Source organism: Sipha flava, unplaced genomic scaffold (genome assembly GCF_003268045.1).
Source record: "Sipha flava isolate LNK unplaced genomic scaffold, YSA_version1 134_pilon_pilon, whole genome shotgun sequence".
In the NCBI taxonomy this organism is placed as follows: domain Eukaryota; kingdom Metazoa; phylum Arthropoda; class Insecta; order Hemiptera; family Aphididae; genus Sipha; species Sipha flava.
The window spans coordinates 2,450,811-2,472,660 of NW_020271760.1; the positions used below are offsets into that span (position 1 = coordinate 2,450,811).

Here is a 21,850-nt window from a genome sequence, read left to right on the forward strand (position 1 = left end):
AAAGTGATTATTACATAGAACACGAAGAACTTTTTCAACCACTATTGGACTACTTTGAAGATACTTGGCTTGGAAAGACTGTACGCAAATGACGTAGAGGTCCAACATTTCCTTTGGAAATTGAATTGTTATGACTCGATAGACTTGCCAAAGACTAATAATTCTGTCGAAGGTAATTAATATTTTCAAATAAATATATTTAAAATATATTAAGTATGTTTAATAGATTTTTACATATTATATAGGTTGGAATCGTGGTTTTAATCATTTACTTGGATCATGTCACTCAACACTTTGGAAACTCATAGAAGGGTTCAAACAAGAACAGACTAACACAGAAATGAAAGTAGAACAATATATAAGCGGACAAAACCCAATAAAAAAAAAATGTATCACTACAAGTATAAATTATAAATATAATTTAATATCTTTTTTTTTTTTTTGAAATAATACACTTTTTAAATACTTAATATATTTTTATTTTTTACATTAAATTTTTTTTAAAATAATATACTTTAGCTGTTTTGAACATTCACTATTATGGCTTTTAGCTATTTTGCCGTCGCTATTTTGACATTCGCTTTTTTGGATTCGCAGTTATAACGGTTACTCTATAATATAAAGTAGTAAAATATCTTTCGAAAAAGGCCCTAATATCATTTATAATTTATAAAAATAATTTCTAATGATTTAAACGCTTTATTATTTGTTTTAAATTAAACGAATAAATAATTAAATTAACAGTTATTTGTTAATTAAAATTATTAGATTAAAGTAAAAAGAAAAATATTAAAGAGAGAACTCAGATTATGAATATTTGTGGTATTTTAATTTCTTATTCTAAATATGATATTAAAATAGATAAGAAAGTCATACATTTATATTCACTTATAATCGTTCTCAAATAAAACTGAAAATTTATGTACTCCTATAAAAATCAGTTATTATTTTCTTACTACAAAACGGTTTTAGATTCTTCAAAATCAATACGTATTAATCATTTAAGACTGTTTTTATTAATTAAAAAATAATATGTATTAATATTATAAATGCATAGTACAAAATCATTGTTATATCAATTTAAAACATGCCACGTCCCAATATTATATTCAAACATGCATATTATGCATATTTATGTATACAGCCAGTTAATAATGTTACTGCAGAAACATTTAAAATTTTAATTAACCAAGTTTATAAAAATAATATAAATAAATTATCCGTTCTTATAGGCTGGTATTTATATATTAGGTACTACTATTGAATATATTTTTATTGCTTTATCCATTCAAAATGTAATATGGATGAACTAGTTACATACTAAGTAGTAATATGTAAATTGTACTACGAAGACTATACTCGTAAGTATATTATATACTTATACGAAGCTCATATGAAACGAGCCTACACTGACTAAATTTATGTGTATCATCACAGCCAAGTGCGTACTCAAAGAAGAGTATTAGGGAAATGATTAAATATGTTTTTATAGAGTAAAAGTGGTACATTTATTATATAAGTATAAAAATGTACCACTTAAACCTACCCCCAAAATACTTTTTTGTGTACGTGTCTAGTCATGACGTGTAATAACCAACGCAAATGTTTAAAAGCTCGTCATTCGCTTATCAAGTGGAGACATTGCACTCCTCTCTTCTTACTGAAAAAATATAACACCAAATATTACGTCATGTAGCTATTAATATAAAAAATTAATTTAATTTTTTTGATTTTTATAATTACAGATCATTGGTATTCATGTAAATAGTTAATTAAAGTCATTAAAATCATTATAAAATTTTAAAACTAAAATATTTCGAAAACGATAAATTATAATTATGTTTTACAGAAATTTATTTGCTGTGTGAAATGTATTTATATGGTTTTGCGCAACAATTAAGTCGATACCATAATAAATTATTGTCGTTCATGAAAAATATCAAAAAAATGAGTATTTTAAGCAAATAACTTCGATTAATTTGAGGTCATTCATTTAATCATTATATTTATAAATAAATAGATAAAATATATATAAAAATATTTAACACAATTGATTAAAGAAATATGATTCACAAACGTCGTGTAGGGATCATGTATAAAAATCTTTATCGAATAATCATTTTAAAAACGATAACAGCTTAATAAGAATAAGAATTAATCTATTACACCTAAGATTTCGTACACATATTAAACAAACAATCAAGCATTTTTGTAACAACGTTAAAAACGTTTTGCATGGTTACCTATGTTTGCATCGTTTTTTTCAGACTAACCACAGCTGATAATATCTAAAAACATTATTAATATTACATTAATGTTATGATCTTAAGTATATATTTCTGTAGGACTAAATAGTTCTTTTGTCTGTTTTACACAATAACGAGAAAAACATTTATGTAGTTGTAATATAAACTAGAATCCATAAAAATGTTGCACAATTATCGTACTCAGTATTAAATGGACTATACAAAATATTATCTAAATTTATTTTTTTCTATTTTTAGTGTTATTGTTGGTGCACTTACGTGGAATGCATTTTAATTCGACGGTTGTTTAGTAAGCAAATATCGATACGATCTCCACTGTGTAAGTAAGTTTAAGGATCTTAAATATTATGTCAATGATTGTTTTTAATTTTAACTAGACGAAAGTAAGTATGCTTTTTAAATTTTTTTTTTTTATATAATTCTAATTTCATGTGAATTTACTCTAAAAAGTTTAGGTATTAGGTGCACTTTTCCCAAAAAAATGTATAACCCTGCGCATATTCTGTTTTAGTCAGTAGTGCATCAACGGACTTTTAAAAATAAAAATCTGTCATTAATCAACGATGATCGATCCTGTCCTGTTGACGAAACTAACCATAAATATAATAATTATTATTTATGATAAAACTGTCGTAATGACAGCAAGTACTTAAAAAAAAAAAAAAAATAGAATTACAAGAAATATTTATCATACCATATCGTAATGATAGAAAACGGGTTTGACACACGGTGCAATGCCAGAATTACTCCAATTATAGCACTATTGCTCGGTTCGCAAAACCACTCGATCAATTTTAGGGGGAAACCTTCTTTCTAGTCGTGCAAGTCGCATCGGGTAGGTCTTATTCCGATTTCGGAAAGAAGGTGAATGGTAAATTTCGTCAAGTTACCGGGGTTTTTATACCCACTGGATTGGCGCTATCGAGAAGTAAATTAAAATATTAAATTGAAATGATAAGAACAATATTAATAATCCGTTTAGGTAAATGTAAATTTTATAATAAGAATACATTTTATTTATGATCCGCGTTTATTTATGGCACTATCGATAAACGCAACATTGATTAAGTAATAAAAATAATATTAATAACAATTGGATAATAGTCAAATTTTAATAATAATCTGCATATATATATATATAAACGTAAATTTATAATAAGAAAGATAATTATGAAAATATTTGGCGATTGTAATAATAATCTGTATTTAATAAACACAAATTTATAATCATAAAGATATTTAGGGATATGATAATCATATTGCAATAATAACCAGTGTTTACAGAAATGCAAATATAATATAAAATTCGGCGCAAGCATGTCCTATACAAACAAGAGTTTCGGGATTGGATTTACAAACATTTGCTTACAATCAGCGTTTGTAAAGCAGATCGATTTTCAATTAGTCGTTGACTCGTCATTTGGAATTATTTTATAATATATTACATATTGCTTATAAATATATATTAAACACAAAACAAATAAAAAATAATTCAAAATAATGAAATATATAATTTTTGTAAATAATTGATTTACCTATTTTTTTCCAATGGTTATTTAAAATGATCTATTATACACCATTTAAACCTATTGCAATACTACATTCCTAACAATTAATTACCAGAAAAAATTAATGATGTACTGCACAAAATAAGGTTGCATGAAAACTCCTACATGAATGAATTTTAACCTGAATTTAAAACATATTGTAATCTCCTACACAGATCCTAACCTGCTAATAAAATACAGTGTACACTCTTACATAGAATTTTTTTTTAGATAGGAGTTAAAGCTACATGACATAAACGCCATATACTTAAAAATAGTCTGTCACATAATACGACGCTCTCTCATTATCGAGCTGGTGTAATATGCATTGTACTAATATTTTATAAAATTAATTGTATCCGTTTCGTTGTTCGTTATATACACGATGGACATTACTGTGTATTCATAATAAACAATTTAATCACTGCACTAAAAATGTATACTTGTACAAACACCTGGGAATTTCACGTATTATATATATTTTGTTAGGGTTATATCGAAGATTCTCGAACATTCAATTAAGTACAAAAATACAAAAATACTCCGAATAAACCGTGTATTTTCTGCGTACATCGTTGGAATCAGTAATATTTTTGTAAAATAATAATAAAATAATAATTACAATGGATTTTATATACATTCAAAATGGTAAAAAGCTTTTAGTATTAAATAACTTTAAATTCTTTTTGCATAAAAAAAAAATATGTATCATAACATAATTTACTTATACTTAAGCTTTTTCTTATATTTATAATAATAGAACTGATTTTTTTCTTTTTGGATCATAAAAAAATGTGTTATAACCAAATTTATTTATTTTCATTTTAGTAGTAAAGCTTTTTTTAGCCTTAGTATAGGAGTTCATACTATCTTATATAGGATTTAACACTATTTCCACATAGGACATTACCTACATTTGAAGGAGTTTATTATTCCCTGTAAGGCTTCCAATATACTACCTCTCAACCCCCCGGGTTTCTCTCTTCATAACCATGACTCTTTCCGTACCACTAAACAAGCTATATATCTCTAAGAATATAAATCTTTATGTCGAGTAAAATTGTTTAGCTATAGGGAAACACCAAGAGAAACAATAAAATTATTCAATAATTAGATTACGTAAGTTGTTGCAAGTTATACTATTCAATACTAAATTCCAACGAACCATCATGCAATACGTTCTTCCTAGCAGCAATTTAATCGTAGAACTTATTAGTTTTTAAATATGCGGAAAATAAATAAAACGAAAATTTAAGTTATCAAATATTATATTTTACAATTTTTCTGATACGCATTCAATTCCATTATGCGAATAGAGATGTTAAGTTTGGTTCAACGGCTGAGTAGCTATGCAAAAACAATACATTACTGCGTGCGAGAAAATTAAAACCAAGTACGTAATCTTTATCCCGTTAAGTGTTCTGCAAGATAATATGTAAGTATGTGTAACCGTACCAAAACCGCACTTACATAATGCTTTTTTAAGTTGAGCTTCGAGTGCAACATAATTTAAATTTTTTACATACTAAATAGTACAATAAATCTGGTTGTTTGATTTTAAATTGAATAATAAATTGTTATCGTAATTAAAAAATAATTTTAAATTTATATTCCCGTGTACGTATATAATGCATATTTATCAGTATTACAAATAGTTCAAATCAAAATCATTAAAAGTAAATCATTTTACTCGAAATTATAATTGAAAACTTTTACTAAACGCTATGTTAAAATTTACGTATGAAGTATATAGCGTCTTACATTCCTATTTAATTTTAAGGTTTTTTTTCGTTAAAATTATAAAACAATAATAGTATACCCTATGTGCTCCAAATACTGTTTGAATTATCAAACGAACACTATTCATAACTAGACCAAAATTAACACATTGAATATCGAATACATAAGTTATGAATAAAATTAAAAATAGATATCTAATGTAATATACGATAAAATACAGGGTCAATTGTATCACTGTTGTGCAGTTTTGCGTAACACGTACAACTTCAATGGCTCATGAATGAAGTCAATGGATTATCATTGATTCGTATAAAATCAAAAAGTAATGAGTAAATTGAACTGAGCAAAGTATATTTCAATACCCTTTGTCAAGGTTATCAATCAGCCTTGCTTAGATAAACAGACGGGCTAATGAAACCATACAATGTAAATTTATATTTAAGCGTAGGTATATTAATCGGCATCAGAAATACAACATGACAATAGAACTAGCAATATGCTTATAGTTAACCGAAAATTTAATTATAATAAAATCATGCATTTTCATCGCAATTAAACTCACCGTCCGAATCAGAACCTTGTCTTTACAGAGTGTCATTCAGATAAATATCTAGAAACAAAATTAAAATACAAATTAAAAATAATTTACACAGATTGTATGAAAAATCAGTAACAAGATTTCCAGTTTTCATAATTTAGCGCAATAAAATATTACATGCATGTAAGTCAATGTTAAAATTTTCAGATGTAACCTGTAAACATAAATATAAAAATATTCGTGATATTTATTAAATCGTTTATGATATATTTCCAAAAGTACATATTATTTTCAAATATTTGATACAGTTTAAAATTAAATATTATGTTATATTTACAATATTCGTATTCTAATATTAACTGCTAACATTAAAATTTTACTTACAAGTTGGTCATTGGCTTTGGATCCAAGCCCAGTTTAAGGAAGGTAAATCATTTAAATCAAATTGTATTTATCAGACATAATCTTGTTAAAATAAATATACTAAAAAATTAAACGTTTATAATGTAAATATTACAGTAATGTAAATTATCTACGAGACAAGTACGAGTATTATTAGATTTACAAATTTAGTAAGTTGTTTTTCCTATTTTTCTTTTTCCTTAGAAGTAAATGTGAATAATTTAATATATGAATTGTCTACTAGTTGATACATTAGATGAGTTGTTTTCAAACAGATTTAAAAATATATTATAAAAACTTAAAAACTATCCAAAAATTACATTATCTTTAACTATAGGTTTTTGATGGTTTGTTCTAATTCAAAGAAAATTCAGGTATTCTTGTTTTAGTGATTAAGTTGGTTATTATGTCAGTAATAATAAGAGTCGTATGATTTCTAAAATAATTGTCAACCATAACCAATTATGAAATAATAAAAATATTTCGAAGTTAACAAAAACTCTAACTCTCCAAGTATGAGTATAATATATGTACATAATTTTTATGATTGTTTATAATTTATTATGAATAAATTAAACTTAAATCCAGCTACTATTAAATAATAACTCATTTTTATTTTTTAATCAAAGAGAATTAAATAAAAACATTGAAAAATATATAAAAAATTATATGCTACCTTTAAAGTTTTATTAAAATTAAAAATACGTTATGGTTAATTTCATCAAAATACACATCACTAAAGATTTTAATTTGAATTGGTTTATGATTTAATTGCAAAATACCTATTACCAACACTAAAAAACTGCATTAAAAAGTAATTATTAGTTTAAAACTTCCTCTAGAACTTCAAAGCTATTTCTTACAATTATTTAAAAGTTTCAAAACATAAATAAAAGACAAACATTTAATTAAAACTTTTCAGTACAAATAATCGATTACACCTCAAAGCAATTTAACATAATTTATTATTTTTTTTTTTAAATTAAATACTTGGTTAATTTAAAGAGAATGTAATAAACATTTTCAAAACTAAAGTGTCTTAACTATTATGTCTGTAGGAAAAACCGTTTGTATTCATCAAAATTAAATGTAATGTGAATTGTGAATAAAATTGTAATTGTTTAGGACTTTTCGATTTATTTCAAGTATTTTGAATTTTAACAAGAAGTACGAGTTTCGTGGATTTAAATATAATCCATATAAGTATTAGAAATTATAATTATAAGAAAAATTTAATATGGGTGTTCTGCAAAACATTTACACCGATGAAATTCTTTATCAATATAATTATTACATTATAAACTATTATGAAAATTAAATTATGTACTATAAAAATGTCGATTAATGTTTAATATTAATATAATAATAATGAGATTATATTACACTATGTATTATTCATATTGGTCGTTCGATATGTGACAAAAAAAACTTGAGGACTTGAGATGAAGACTTCCGGTAGAAAGAAAAGCGTGTAACGCAACTATAGAGAAAAACATCGTCTAACAATAATTTCAATCTGTTACACTGCATACGCGATTATGACAAATAACAAAAAAAAACTATATTGGTACTATTATTATTATTGTTACTTCGTATTTTTTTCAACAATATCGTACGTGCATAATGCAAACGAAAACTCAATTTGTTTCCATTCGAATATAATAGACAATTGAAATATATAAAAATTTGATATCAATACTTAGGCATCGACATAGCAGCTGCTAACATTATGCATTGCTCTATTTATAATGTAATGAAACACATTAGTATTAAAAACATTTAGAACGTATTATGTGATATTTTCGTAGATAAAATTGTATAATTTTTTCCCCGTCGACTTGCATTTTAACTGAAAATCAGATGTTATTGTTTTAGTTGATATTACATTAATGTTACTTTGTTGTGATTTTCAGGAAAATATGCTGGCAAGTGTATAATTTTGTTTTTAAATAAAATTACTTATTTATTCCTCTCAGTGTGCCAGTACGAGATATTCGTACTTATTGGGTATTTTAATCAAATAATAGAATAAAAAAAAAATTTAATTCACAGAATAAGTCGTACACTCGTAATTTATTAAAAACTGGTCACAGGCGCAAGAGTAAAAATATACATTCATAATTTAATAATCTCATACATCAGAATGAAATGTTTTTTATATTTTTTTTTGTAGACAAACAAAATGGAAAAAACTTTACTTTGAACTTTCTATCAGTCAAACAATGTAATATGATCAAAAGTTAAAACTGCATCGATCATAATATTACAGTACAATAATTAAGTTAGGTAAGAATAAAAATTCTGTGAACTGTAGTTACATTTTTTATATCATATGTAAACTGTGAAGACTAGAGCTTTTAATTTTAATGCATAAACCAAAACGAATGCGTGATGCTAACCATTCAAATATTTTGAAATTTAATAGAATTTATTAGAATTGTTAAAATTTAATTTCAACCAAATAATAATGGTATTAGTTAATATTAGATATGTAAGTTCACCATTTAAAATGATTCTGTTAAGAAAAATATTGAACTTGAATTTTTTCTTTAACTCGTTTATAAGCAAACGTTTATATTTAAAATAAATATCGTATTGTAAAACAAATACATAAGTATTTGTGGTATTAATAATATGATACATAATATATTATCGAAAATTATCATATTATGGAAATAATAATTAAACTTTCGTTTAATTTTTTAATTTAAATAATAAAAATTTATTTATTTATTTTCTATTGGTACTTTTTTTTTTTTTTTTAATTAAACACTTTAAATTTATTTAAAATGGAAAACTGTTTATATTTCAAAATGAAAATGTTTATTAATTTAACGCGAAAGAATAATGTGAAAATAGGAAAAAAAAGTTATATTTATTATTTTATTCATACTGAAAATGCTAAAGTTTCAATCACAATAGTTGATGTTTAAATAATGGTTATATATAATTTAAATAACCTTCAGGTTTATAATTTTCTCTATAAGCTCTCAATTTCAAATAATTATAAAATATAAGTGCTTGAATATAAATATATATATATATATTATATGCTTAACTCATTATATCAAATCATCCAACATATTATAGGTAATCTTTTTTCATGTTATTCTATATTGATAAATATGGCAATTGATAATATATATAGAACAGTTTTTAATAGTACGTATAATTATAGATAATCGTTAACTAATAATGAACATTTTTTTTTTATAAATATACTTTTAATAGGTTATAACATTTCAAGTTTAAAAATAGAGACTTAAATAGTAGTAAAATTAATGGTAAATGTACTAATTAATACTTCAGTGATGTAATATCATTAGTACATATTGTTATTTAATAACGTCGTTTTCCATTGTTTTTGTTGAACTAAATAGATTTTTAAGAACTCGACATTCGTATATCTATATAATACACAAAGTGTATAATTTTTTCATCATATATTATATTATACTGTAATTTATTCTGAAAGAAGCGTAGAATGAATTTAGTTTATAATTTTTTTTTTTTTTATTCCACGCATACGACATTTTTTTTTTAATTATGTATAGTGTGTATAAAGACAATATTTTCCAATATATATATATATATATATATATATCTACAATTAAATGTTCAATCTTATGTTAAAATTGTTTTTTCTTAATTCACATACAAATAATGAAAAAATACAAAGTATTTACGTTTATAGTTTTTTTTTTTCTTCGCTCACACTCGATATACTGCATCAACTCCTGCGAAGATTTTAAACCAATAACTTTTCCGCCCATTAATTTTCTTTCATAAATCATTTTCTTTAACTATGCAAAATTTATAAATCACATTCTACTTAAAAAAAAAAAAAAAAAAAAAAATAGGTAACATTTACGGAAGTTACTGTGTATTTTATCAATTACTATTTGGTAAATCTAGTATAAGCACGTAACTTGCAAAATAATATTTATGGAAATTATATAGTGAATGATGTGTTTCCACTAAATCTACCAAATACTGATTAGTTTTTCCGTTGCAACTTAATTTTAGACTCAATACTCAAATAAAATGCCTAATATAGATAACACATACTAGATGTAATATTTAATTGTAATTTTTTAATTGAAAAAAAATTTACAATTTTGATTCTTATGACCTAATAAACTGTGACATTCGTATTTAGTTTTAATATTAATATTTTTTGCGAATAATTTTTAAAAACCCTTTATCTTATTTTTAATTTTGTGGGCGCTGAAACCGTTTAAAATTCGAATTGTAATCATGTATTGTTTCTAATTGAAAATTTTAATTTACCGTCACATTACTAATATTATTTAAATATTATCTGTACAAAAAAACGTGAATGGTATATTAAAACCTCATAAATGCGTGTAAACATTTTCAGGTTATGCTATTTAAAAAAAAAACGATATAGTACACCGAAAATAACATTTTTAAAATACAAAAGTTTCAGCATTAAAATTATTAAATCAATGGCTTCGTGCAACTAACGTTTTATTCAGTACTTTATTCATTAAGCTATTTGGATTTAAAATCGAACGTTTGCGATCATATTTTAATATTCACAGTCGTCCCTACTAACTCGTCGATCATTGGGCACCGATTTTTTACAAATATTTCGATTGAATATCAATCCACAACACTACTACTTAGGTGCGCTTGCTTATTATCTTCGCAAAAATAAATATACCAATACTAATAATATAACGTGATATTATCAATATCGGTATTGTATCGTTACAGCAGCACACAGGTGAATATTAATTAGTTACTGTAATTTTACATCCACAACCATTGAAGCCCTATTATTTCGAACATCGTCAATGGGACGTATTGTATTATTTCTATAATCGTGATAATACAGTGATAAATCGGCATGAAAAAAAAAATACGTATATATACATATTCAAAGATATTATTATGAGCCAACTTTTTTACATCATTACATTATAATAATAATACAACAGTAACGGCTCATGAAATAGAAAAAAGAAAAAAAAAATCATTACATTACTACTGCGGTGCAACAATGTGGTGTACTGTTATATAATGCCTGTAGAAATGATAGTTCGTTTTCACTGCCATAGGACGTTGAGTACGGGAAACAGGTGGTTTTAAGTGTATTATAATACGACGAGTATACCAAATATGTGCATCTTTCTGGGTTCGAAACATAATTAACGGTATTTGAAGTAGTCGAAATAGTTTAAGCCGATGTAGTTATTCAAATTTTCTTTTTTTTTTATTATTATTATTAGGATCGTGAAAGTTAAAACGATCAATTAATACCATTTATTAGCAAACGTCTGATAACGTGCGCGGTCGCGCCGCGGGAATAATATTTCAAAACGATTCTTTTTCTAACGAAACAATACAGTCCAGTCGTAAGCGAAAGAAGCGTAAAAGGGTAATTTTTTCACCCTCTACAATCACGAAATACTGTTGTTCGAGACTGACTCGCATCCACCATTCCAGTTTAAACATAAAATAATATTTTATCGGTGTTTTATAGAAAAAAATTTCATTGCGTTAAAAAAAAAAAAAAAAACAATTCGATCAACAATGCATTTTTCCATTTTTCTAACAATTATTTTGTTATTCCTACGAGAACGAAAATCGTATTTTACTCTTGGCGAGTGTTCAACTCGTGTCTTTTCTCGTATAACGCAAATAGTGATTCCGTTGACATTTATAAGCTGATGAAAAAGGTATCGTTGGCCGACCGTTTACGTATGTTTCCGGTGTTCGGAAGACGTTCGTCGCGCCCGTGCCGTGATCACTGCGCACGGACAGACGGGTGGACGGGTGGAAAAAGCGTTAGTCAAAAAGGCAAAAAGTCCGGAATTACATCGTCTGGCCTAGGGGGTGGGGTGAGTTGTGGGCATAAGGGCGCTCCGGAGATTCGCGAAATTTTTTTTTTTTTTTTTTCTTAAAAATCGCCGTGCACGTACTTGCCCGTACTACGGCTCGCGCAAGACCGATGCGTTTTCGCCGGGTAACTGGACGGACCGAAAAGTGTTGTTACCGCGATCGAAACAACTACCGGTACTGCGTTACCGTATCGGTGGCAAACTGTCCGTGCCGAAGGTCGACGTGGTTCCGTTTTTTTTTTTTTGTTTTTTCTGTCGCGGTCCACGCGTGTGACAGACGGTCGGCTAACGACGTTACGGCCATTGTTTCGGTAACCGATTTTTTTTTTACAAATACGCCGAGCATGCGCGCGTAACCGACGTAAACACAGCAGCGGTGGCGTAGGCACTGCGCGCGCGCGTACCTCACCGTGTCCGGAACGCGTTTGGAATTTCTTCTGGCTTTTTTTTTTCCTACACACATTGTCCGCACTACCGTCGACACGTTTGTTATTATTTTTCGATTTATTTTTTTTTTCTTCGCGCGAGTCCCAGGCACAACGTCAATAACAGTGTTTCCCTCTCCCGTCCAACGCGTTCTGCGACCGTACGCGAAAACAGTATGCGTCGCTCGACGAAATTCCCGCTCGCTGCACGCGCGTGTGGAACACAGTACGGGAATGTTATACGCGGCCCATTCGTATCTCATCGCGCGTTCATGACACGTTTATGTGTGCCCGTGTGCACTGGATTGTACCGGTCGGATGCGTGCGACTTTTCGTTACCACCGCGTGGATAGGGGTGCGTGGCAGGGACGGAGACCACACCCCTTCGCCGCTTCGGAACACGATAACGGTATACCATGCGCACCGCGCCGTAACAAACGAAATCGTATTGTCATCATGTTCGACGGAATAATATGGTGTGCCGACGTCGAAGCCCAAAATACAATTTTATCTACGCGTAAAAATGAACTCGGAATGACGTGCAACGAGCGTCGATCTCGGGTTTGCGTTTCGCATGTGTACAGATGACGGATATGGGCAGAAAATTTTCGCGCTTTATCTCGGTTGACATTATAGTCCAATAATTGCAAAGCGTAATTCAACCCGGTAGACCGTCGTTCTCGTACGAAACCGGGAACAACATGATATCGATAAGTTAGACATTACGAACCATGGTTCATGATAGCAATCAACAATTGTCCTTCGAATGATGGGTTGTCATCTCCGCATTACACGCGATGACGATTAATTCGTTTGACAAAAACGTTATGTTTCCATTTCAAAGCGTCGATCGGCGATGGAACTGATTTAGTTGCAACAATACAATACCATTTGTTCGGATTTGTTTTCACTAGTCTTGGTCTGTCGGTTTCTTTATTTTCATTTTTTGTTAAAATGTCGATTTGCGATGACCGATGATTCGACGCCGAAACGGTGAGATCGTAACGCCCGAACGATATCTACATTTTATGTTACCGTGAAAACCGATCGATTCAAATGACAAGTTCTTTTGGACCCAAACACCTTGCAGTTGGATGACTTTCTCCGGCTGCAGCGGCACTCGATATGCCTTATACGCCTCTGCGCCGCGGACCTGAGGGGTATTGTAATACGGGTATAGAAGACCTAAGACAGCTGTATCGGCTAACGCGGCAGCGGTTAGAAAGTATTACGAGCGTGTTTAAATATATACAGTGTACCTACGGTCAGCGGCCACCGTGGGCATTTCAAAATGATGGAACACCGGGGGCGAGTAGTTTTCTCTTTCGCTTCCCGATTCCCAGGCATGAACAAATCACAACCATACACTATGATAACATTTTATACGTGTATAATATATAGCGTTATGTGTAATGTAAAAATTAGTGATTTCATTTTAAAAATGAAATAACAAAAATATCAGATTTAATCGTACGCTATTAGCTTTGATTAAAACATATATTTGATGAAATATTCATTTGTAATTGTAATTGAATGCATATTTTAATCAACGCTATTTAAAGCTGTTGATCTGCTCAAGTAATAATTATCATACCACGTGCTTTACTCAAATATATATGTGGTTATTTACTATATTTTATATAAGATTTACACGGACTTACAGTTGTTTTCATATCACCAGTGTCGTTATTTTCATAAGGACGAACGGAAATAGTAAAATGTATATTCATCAAGCCATCGGAAATAGTATAAGACAGTTCGTTTTAACAGTAAATTTGAATAGTTTAATGCCCACGTGCATGATTCCTTTAAATTCTTTTAGTACGGATTATATTTTCAATTAAATAAATATTTAGTAATATAATAAAATATATGTATTACAAGTTTTTGATATGAACACAATAATAAATCGATCAACCGATAAAAACGATTTCGTGAATATATAAATAATAATAATCTGACTCTATGCATTAACTATTTACTATATGTGATTGTAATTACAATACTGTTAGATGATTCTTGATTTTAATACAATTAAGTTAAGTTTGATATGTTTTATTATACTACGAGTGCATGTACTATCCGTGATAACTATAGTTTTCGATTATCAATTTTACTCAGTTTGAATATACAAATATACTCGTAGATACTTCAAAAATATGTTCGTGAACATCTACGTCTTCGTAATTTAATGGAAACAATTTAAGTTCACAATAGACTACGTATATTACATTCCTATTTAAACGTATATATTATACAGTTCTGAAATGTAAATTTTTAAATTGATAAAAAAATTATTTTTTATGTTTTAAAAATATGCACCTGTTAAGGATGCCCAATAGTTGCTCAATACAAATATGGATTATTATAACGATTTTTATTCTTTCAAAACTAACATTTCAACATTTCACCAATACGTGCGAACTTTAACGAATTCGTTAGGTGACTTGGCTCGTTTTTTGACACACGAACTCATACACCTATCAATGCACGTTTTGTTTCCAAAGAACGTATTGCGATTTGTTTTTCAATCAATAGGACAAAGTTATTTTATTAGTACACTGATTGTATTAATATATATATATATATATGTGAAATTTAAGAGACAGTTGCAAAAACTCTTATGGTAGTTGCAAGATGATATTATTATTATTAACTTCGTACGCGTACGGCGAAACGTGCACGCGTCAATGAAACGATATGGGTCATGGGATGAGTAGAGAAGGTGGGAGGAGAATGATTGAAATAAAAAATTCAGGTCATTAAAATCGATAAAAAAAATCGATTGTCATTGTAAAGCGCATCAAACACTTTTATCGAGATGATAATCATATCTATCGATTATTATGTGCGCAGTAAAGACCACTGAAAGAACGACGGTGATGATTTCAGATTAAATCGCTTGAATCGCACAATATCGTTGTGTAATAACGCGTGTAGCATTTTTTGTGCCAAAAGTTAAACGGTTCCAAAATCTTTCTGATAAATACAAAAGACAGTTATTCAACGAACTGTTATTTAATTTATTTACTATTATTATAATATTTTAGATATAACTTAAACCTTTTCCACGCTTACGTATAACAAACGAAAAATGGATTGTTAATTTATCATGTGTTATTAGAGTAAGGCTTGGTATTAACCGGTGATATAAATCTAATCCACCACAATTGGTAAACATAATTTTGATAAAAAAGTTTTGAATTAGAAGTCTTCAAGTAACATAACGGAAAACAGTTTATATTTTTATAATACTTTGCCAAGAAAACAAATATTATGAAAACAAATTTATATGATTTATTTGAAAAAAATATAGTCTAAATTCACTATATAATATTGCGATTTAAATTTACATGCAAACTCAACAACTTAAGGAACAAAAAATGCATAACTAAAAAATACGTATATATTCTCGAAACACCTACAAATGTATTAAAATGTACCGAATAATTAGGATAACAAAATAGATTAAAATTTTAGTAAATACAGCCAATATTTTTTTAATAAAATTGGATCAAAATAAATTGAACTCTTCAATTTATAATTTTCCTTTTGTTAAAAAAATGTAATTCATTTTTTTTTAATTTAATTAATTTATGATATCGATAATATTTTTAACCATATAATATTATATACATCGATATAACTTAACTATTTTAACTATTAAACTAAAAATTTAACTGTTTTGGAATTACTATATAATGCAGAATTTATCAAGCTAAAAATGTTCCGTTTAATTCCTTCTGAAACTTATTATTAAAAACTTTAAATGTCAACTTGTTTTCAGTGTTTCTTTATTTCGACCAAATAAACAAAAGGTACTTCACTTTAAATAACCAATCCTGGCATTAAGATACTTATCGTTATTAACATTTTAAATTCAATCTATTCCTTAAATAACAAAGGGAAATTCTCAGATCATAATTAAAGAATCGTTCAATAAAAATGTATTCATCATCGTTGTTCATAATGTAGAATTACATTTTACATTATATTTTAATAAATATAAAGAAATACGTAAATACCAAATTTAAAATATAATTAAATACCACAAATGAATAAAATCAATACAATTAATTTTCAAAATATTTTACTTTAATTAATTGAATGCAATGATGCCTAATAATTAATTAACATTGTTAATCGTTATTTCACTATTTCTCTATTAAAGTCATATTTGATTAATCAGTTTGGTTAGATTTATGAATATTACATCGAAAATAATGGTATGTTCGAACAATTTAATCTTTCTTCTTTCTAGATATCTAACAGCAAAATTAAAAAAAAAAACTTATACATTATACATAAACAAAACACAGATCATAAACACTATTATTACAAGTATCTAATTAATAATAAGAAATGTATTTCTATAAATTAATTGCTATTGGTTATGTATAAAATCAAATTAAAAGTATTTAATTCAAAAACGATGTAAAAACTAAAATGTAAATCTATTGAATTCTTAAACGTCGAGTAATTTTAAGAAGCTAAAGTGAATAACTTACCCAAGAGGGTTCGAAATTCTAAAACAAAACATCAATTGAAATAAATTATATAGCTTGAAAAGTAATGTAAATTGAAAATAGGCTTATCTCCTTCGTTCACTTCGTTCAATGATAGCAAAACTATCCGTACTGAATCTCATAAGTTCAATTTACGGAATATTTTAAGATATTATAGTGCCTCGCAGCTAATACAGCTGTATTTGTTTTAAAAATACAATGCTAGAAAATCATGGTTTTCTAATCTTAAACAATTGTAAAACAACTATATTATTTCATGATGTAATCCGTCTATACCTGTACGGATAGAAAAAGATCGACATAACAATAAGTAATAACCTGTCAAGATGTTGTAGATATGTTATTTTATTATCAGAAACTAGACACGTTATAAATAAGAAAATTGTATTTGATCAAAACGTAAGATCTCAGGAAAAAAAAAAGGATAATAATAAAAAAATGTGTATTATTTGTGCTCATATAAATCTACGAGTAAATAGCTTCTACGAGTAGTAATACAATTTTATTATCGTCATACTGATTTTTTTTTTCAGGCAATGTTAATTATAGTACATAAGAAACATGATACATTCGTTTATATCGTTGTATTGCATTTATTACGTTTATTTTTATACATGTTCTATTTATACGAGTACAATAATTTAACGTCAAAAAAAAGTAATAATTAATAATTATAACGTTATAATATACGACATTAAATATTCAAATAATATGTGGTAGTAAATCGCATGCTATAAGGCAATAGTTAATGTATACCGGCAGTGTAAACGAGTTTTCACTTTTCAACTGTTGACCGAAAATGCATTCTTCAGACAAATTATTTTTGGATATTTTTGAAGAACTTTACTATGATGAGCGTGCGTGCATTTTATAAACAGTTTGCTTACATAAAAATAAAAAAATCGGTCAAGTACACTATTTATTCATAATTGCCACGCCATAAATTATGTATAAGTTGAACTATGATAGTCTCATATATTAGATTATATAATTGTATAACATATAGTAAGACGTACAATATTAATAGGGTGGTTCGATGAGATTCAAGGATGTGATTTGTTAATCGGTCGGTCAAAATAAAAAATATTTTTTACTATTTGCAGTGAACCATTGACTATTCGACACTGATTAATCAAAATTGATAATTGTTGATATGCATAAGTATAATTAGGTATTTTTACAAATACTGATTCGCAATCGATCTACATTCCACTTCAACAACTTTTTGTGTATTCTTGTAAAAAGTACAATACTTATATACATAAAACAACATTTTATAAATTTATAAAATATGATAATATTTACTATCCATAATATTGTATATGTCCCATGGTAATCCATGACTATAAATCGCTAAAATAGCTTAGCTAGCTTAGTTTAATTGTTAAGATTATCAGATCAACAAGTATTCGAATATATAGTAAAATTTGATACTTGCATTTTTTCTCGAAATTTAATGGTAAACGGACAATATAATGGCTTTGATTCAAAACGATTTCCGTGAAAGTATGAAAGCATTGAACTATGATAACAAAGCACATTATATTTCATATAATAATTCGTATTTAAATACGTATTTACTAAAAATAGAATTTAATACTTTTTAATTTAAAAATAATATAAGAATTTTTATTTATCAATTAAAGTATTATAAACAAAATTTCAGAAAGCGGTGGACCCAAATATTTAGACGGTACATTTAAACCCCGTTTTCATTAAGTAAAAGAACTTTAAATTAAAAACGAAGGAACGAATGGTAAAATATTAATAATAAACCCAGTTCACAATAAATTACTGGTGGAATTATTCAAATGCTTTTTAATGGATAGATTTCAATTGCAACAAAAAAACAACCGGGTATGTTGTTGTTATCATTTAAAAGTTTCAGTAGTAATAACTTATTCACAATGTTGTCAATACATGTAAATATAGAAATTCACCTTTAAAAAAATTAAGTATTTGATTTATTAATGCACAAGAACACTAAATTAATAAATATTAATACTAATTAAAATTACTTATTTAATAGTTTTTAATTATAATTAAATCAATTACTTAAAAAAAATATATACCGCTATCATGTAATTATTTGTAAGTAAATATTTTTTTTATATGAATTTCCTAAGGGGAAAACAACAAGTTATGTATATATAAAATTGTAAGAAGATTGTAACCGTTATGGCTGTCTATATACTTACTATCCCTGAACATACTATGATTATAAAATACACTTAGAATTGCCTTCAAGCGTTATCGGACTACATGTTTTTACAAGATACTTCCATCACTAGTACATAGTACAGTATGTCTACCCATTGTACAGAAATATAAGAAAACGAGAAATTATGCACAGTTGAACTGTATACAATAAAAATAAACAACTGTAAAACAATATACAGTATTTTCGAAAATAAAATATGTAAAATAATTATGGTAAATAATAAAAAATTTCTTCGGTTCACACGTGCCCTTGTTCCGTAACCGCAGAGTAGAGAAAGTAAACAAAAAAAAAAAAAATTAAAAAAAATACCGCATTTCAAGTGGAAGTGTACACATACTACGTCTACACGTATGGGCGGCGTTAAAGGGCAATTATGAGTGACGTTAATGAACTTCCGGAGGCGATCGACCTTCGACCACGAAATTGTTTTTGAAAGTGAAAACACCCGTTAGCGCAGGGTATACCGGTCGAAATATTTTTATTTATATTTTATCAATGAAGTTGTATAATGTGAATTTTATCTAATTGTATGCGTTATTATAATAAGAACGAAATTCGCACGTGTTGTGAGTACTGCAATATGCAAGGACGGAAGTGCTCTTGGTTAAGTCTCTTGAAAAATCGTGTTTTTAACTACTCTTATCTCTACAATTCGTTTCGTTAACTGTATATAATCTTCCACTATATACTATCAGGTTTCAAGCGTTAACGACGTTTACAATATTTTATGACAAATTGAAACATAACGTGCACCGGTACGAATTTAATGTCAGTATAAGTTATATACAGTCATGAACTAACTTTATGAAATGATACTCCTAAATAAGACACTTAAACGTACTTTGAAGAAGTTGATGAGCGACACGATATATTATTAAATTATTACGTTGCGTGTATACAACATATACGTGTAGTTAGTACATCATAACAATTAATCATGCACCGCAAATTAACTTTTTAGTGCATTTCCATTATGTACAATTGAATTACATTGTCACGGATACAATTTATATTAATTTATAAAATTGTAAACATGATTTTCGCGTATTACAAGATAGTTTTATGTAGGTTAGGACCCATCTGTAAAGAACCAACATCTTTGTAATAGACTTCAACAAACTGTGAAGAAACCTTTTATTAATTCAATTACATATGAGTACATTTAACAAAGTTCTTTCACAAAGCCATTAAAATATATATATATATATATATATATATATATACTTATATATTAAGCATTGATTATTTTTTACTCCAAGTATCTGTTCTCAGTGTGCTATGTTTGTTTGAATTGGAATTTATTATTTTTATTAGATATGACGAAAAAATTATAATTTATACGTTAATGGATTATAATATTTAAGCGTTCGGTTAGTAGTTCAAACATGATACGAGTAATATTAATTTACAGCATTAAATAGGTCAATACGTCGAAACATTTTGAATACGAGTGTATTGGAGAAAAAAATGTTCCCCAACATAATATAAATAAATTCTAATGAATCATCGTTCGTAACCAATAAAAATTAAACGTATATTATATGTATTTATATTTTTCGTATTCTTCATTAGGTACTATGTATTCAAAATTGAAGTCTAAATAAAATAAAATATGAACGTCCTGCAGGAACCGCGATTCTCAATGGTTTTCGACATTAAGTGAATACGGTGTTATGATCGCATGGAAATGAATTATGAACGGGTCACGAATTGAAAAATCGAAGACATAATTATTATCGTAGACCTACGCCCGTGACCTATGTCCATGCGAACGCGATTGCGCCGAATCGGAAATTAAGTTTGTACGGTAGAACTCAATGCGCGCACGGACAAATAATTATGCATGATTTTCCTGCCCGGATATAATTCGTCAAACATTCAATTTACTTTTTATAATATGGCGTTGCGCAACGGCCACTGCACCTGGTCACGTGTAGTGAGAGTAGGTAATTTTTCGTCCACAGCGATCGTATTATTATTACTGTTGATATGTTGCACTCGGAGAGGGGAAAAAATATTATGCGAAATAAAAGTTGTTGAGGATCAGTAACCAGATTTACAGTATTTATCTTGGCCGGTTTACATCATATCACGTCCGACCTTCTTTTCTGTTTGCGAATTCCCGAACAAGCCGTTCTCGAATAAGTGTTGATATAAGCAGTCTGTTATCTCGGAGCGAATTGGTCGGAGCACTCTAACAGCTGATGGGATAAATTTAAAACCGTTTTCACAATACTATACACCTGTGCAAGTGTCAAGTGTCCATCGTTGCGTTCACTCTTTTTCGTAACTCCATACCCCGACCCCCGACCACACA

General features: G+C 27.8%; 1 protein-coding gene across 1 annotated transcript in view; it reads right to left on the reverse strand.

The window, feature by feature from the left end:
• LOC112679338 (pancreatic triacylglycerol lipase-like) overlaps positions 1-21,850 on the reverse strand; it is a 41,710-nt gene that overhangs the window by 18,634 nt on the left and 1,226 nt on the right. Inside the window, exon 2 of the mRNA XM_025549107.1 lies at positions 6,117-6,164. The gene's annotated coding sequence lies outside the window, so the exon portion shown is untranslated. The remainder of the gene's footprint in view (positions 1-6,116; positions 6,165-21,850) is intronic.